The sequence below is a fragment of the Diaphorina citri genome, unplaced genomic scaffold, assembly GCF_000475195.1.
Source record: "Diaphorina citri unplaced genomic scaffold, Diaci psyllid genome assembly version 1.1 scaffold1594, whole genome shotgun sequence".
Classification (NCBI taxonomy): domain Eukaryota; kingdom Metazoa; phylum Arthropoda; class Insecta; order Hemiptera; family Psyllidae; genus Diaphorina; species Diaphorina citri.
The window spans coordinates 60,180-63,757 of record NW_007379020.1 but is presented as its reverse complement, the minus strand read 5'-3'; positions in this window follow the sequence as shown (position 1 = coordinate 63,757).

Here is a 3,578-nt window from a genome sequence, read left to right as displayed (position 1 = left end):
AACCATTCCCTCCTGATGCAAATGCAGACGTGGACAAACAAGCTGAAATAGAGCAGTTTTTGGATACCCCTTGTCAAATGTCCATGCCAATCAAACCAATATCACCCGCCGACATAAAATTTGCCCTAAAAAACATTAAAAAGAACAAAGCGCCGGGATATGATTTGATAACTGGCAAGATTCTACAAGAGCTACCAGACAGAGGAATTCTTCTGATGACCCACATCTTCAACGCTATGTTGCGACATTGTTACTGGCCAGTAATATGGAAGTATGCTGACATTATAATGATTCAAAAGCCCAACAAACCACCAGAAGAAGTTACATCATACCGTGGAATCAGCTTGCTGCCAGCAATATCAAAGCTATTCGAAAAAATACTTCTTAAAAGAATCATGGCAGAGGACTCTGCAGATCGCATTGTACCCGACCATCAGTTCGGATTCCGCTTTGGCCATTCAACTGTTCAACAGGTACATCGTGTTGTCAACGTTATTGCCTCAACGTTGGAGGAAAAGAGTCACTGCTCTGCCGCCTTTTTGGACGTTACATCCGCTTTTGACCGCGTTTGGCATACTGGCTTATTGTACAAGCTGAAACAACTCCTGCCACAACATCACTACCTTCTGTTGAAGTCGTACCTCAGTGACCGATTCTTTCGAGTAAAGCACGATGGTTCTTACTCCAGATACCATAAAATCAACGCCTCTGTGCCCCAGGGCAGTGTCTTGGGCCCGTTCCTGTACGTCCTGTACACAGCCGATCTACCAACAACAGATGAAACCACCATTGCAACCTTTGCTGATGATACGGCAGTCCTGTCCAAACACCAAGATCCAACAATTGCGTCCGATCATCTTCAAAGCTATCTTGACAAACTTCAAGACTGGTTAAGAACTTGGCGTATCCGTGTCAACGAGAGTAAGTCGGTCCATGTCACCTTCACCACCAGAACCACCACTTGTCCACCGGTTGCTATGAACAACCAGCTCTTGCCTCAAAACGACAAAGTCCGGTACCTCGGGATTCATCTGGACCGCAAGTTAACCTGGAATCACCACATCACAACCAAACGTCAACAACTTAAGCTAAAACACTGCAAGATGTTCTGGCTTCTTGGACCCAAATCGAAGCTTTCAATTGAGAACAAAATTCTACTGTATAAAATGATCCTCAAACCAGTGTGGACTTATGGAATAGAGCTCTGGGGCTGCGCAAAACCTTCTAACATCAACATTATTCAAAGGTTTCAATCGAAAACTCTAAGAAGCATGCTCGGCGCACCTTTCTATGTTTCAAACAAAACCATCCACACTGACCTGAAAATTCCTCTTGTCAGTGATGTAATCAAAGACAGACCACTTACCTATCAAAAGCGGATCCCTCACCATCCAAACCAGCTGATCCGAGACCTCCGTGAACCAGTCTCAATCAACAGAAGACTAAAAAGAACATGGCCCACTGATCTCTTCTCTTAACTAGATAGGACCATTGCAATCAGTACTCAAGAGTGCATTTCCCTCCCGAACTACCGTGGCCGAATGGAAAAACAGCGATCTGGGATTCTGGTAGGTTGTTAGCATTTATGCTATGAGACACTGTTTTCTCATCCGGCTTTGGGCTTGGGTAGGATGTGCACTATGGGTGTTGATTTGCATTTCAACAATGGCGAATACCATCCAATACTGGAGTGATACCACTGGGTATCTCCTCCATCATGTCATGTTTATTTATCTCAACCGATTTGCTTATTACAATTTTGTATAGATTAATTGTAGATTGTAAATTAAACCTTCAATAAAAAAAAAAAAAAAAAAAAAATTTAAAAAAAAAAAAAACCAAAAAAATTTTATTCAATTTTTCTTCTTTGTTTGGGATATTGCTCTGACTGCTGCGGATAAACTTTCATCCTATCTTGCAGATTTCGTGTTTATCCCATTTTTCTACATACAACATTCAGTACTCCTAGCCTTGTCTGGTGTCACAGACAGACACACAGCAGGACAATGGCCTGGAACTTGGATTTAGGCTCTGGGACTATCAACGCGTGATCACTAAAACTTGAACAATAAAATTTGACAGATTAAAATTATCGTCCTTCCTATAAAAAAAGGAAAGAACTATTTAAAGTGCATGAGGCTACTGTTCCCTCTCCGATACAGCCGGGTAGGGCCCTTTTCTTCGACTTCGAAGACCACTTCATGTTGTGGAGCGTACCCCATGTCTCGATGCAGGTCTGGTTTCTTCTCTGATCTTCCGAATAATATGTTCATTAATATTTGCGAGACGACATCGGAATCCAAGGAGGTTGTTTTTGAGCTGAATCATATGGTCGACAATCCCGCCTGAAGGGGACTCCATCGTGGACTGTCTGGATGGAACCTCCTGGCACGTCCTTACAGAGGATAGGAAGTTTCTGATGTATACAAATGCAACTGGCATTGGTAAGTAAGTGCATTGTTTGATTTGTGCTGAAGGAATACATGTGTTGACTACGTTTATTTTTAATACATTTGGAACTTCACTTTAAATATTTTATTTGATGTTTAATTTAAAATTGGTTTTCATCATATAAAGGTGGTTGTACCTTAAACACAAAAAAAAAAAAAAAAAAAAAAAAAAAAAAAAAAATACCCTATTCCTTTAGTCCAATAGAACTTTCAGTGAGGAAACGATCTGCAGGGGTGACCGTTAAGTTAGTTCGAGTCTCATCTTAAACGGCAACTCATACTATTTAGCTTGATCTCAGCAGTTTGAAAATAGTTGGGTCTATATTTTTTTGGTGTTTCTCCTTGCATGTACTGAATTTTCAGTAGACATACTACTTGCATACTGGGAAAACCCGGTAAACTGGGGAAAATACCTCTCAAAATTTGGTCCCACAGAAAAAATCCCTTATTATCTCCATGGAAAGAATTTCTAGAACGCAAAAAAAAACTTTTCACAATGGATCACCTTTCTGGGAATGTGAGGTTCGGTGTACGCGGAAAAGGAACTTTCACAAATGATCAACTTTCTGGGAATGATAGGGTTAGGTAGTACGCGAAAGAACTTTCACAAATGAGTCACTTTCTGGGGGAATTATAGGGTTTAGGTAATACAAAACAAGATTCTTTCACAATGATCAGCAACTTTTTGTGTTTTTTGGGTCTAAGTATAGTGTAGGACAACTCTATAAAAGGTGGACTTCATTATTTAATTAAGACAAAATTAGGAAAACCAAAAACAAGCTGGGAATATTTTGTCCCATTTAATAAAAAAAATACCCTCAACCTTTTGAAAAAAAAACAAAAAAGACCAGAACGCAGAGTCGGACTCTTTTTCCATTTTAATACGCAAACTCGAGGTTAAAATTGAAATAGTACGCCAAGTTTACCTACAGCCATTTATTTTATTCTCCACAGGTACCTACAAGCAAGATCTAAGGTTCCACCAGTCATTACAACTCGAATGGAGCTAGCTTCAACTTCTGATACTGCACAACTCATTCTAAGCTACATAAAGTGCGTTGGTTGGGACGCAGCACAAGGTGGGTGGTCGGTTTATAGATGGAGGCGGAAGTTCTTGTTACGGATTTC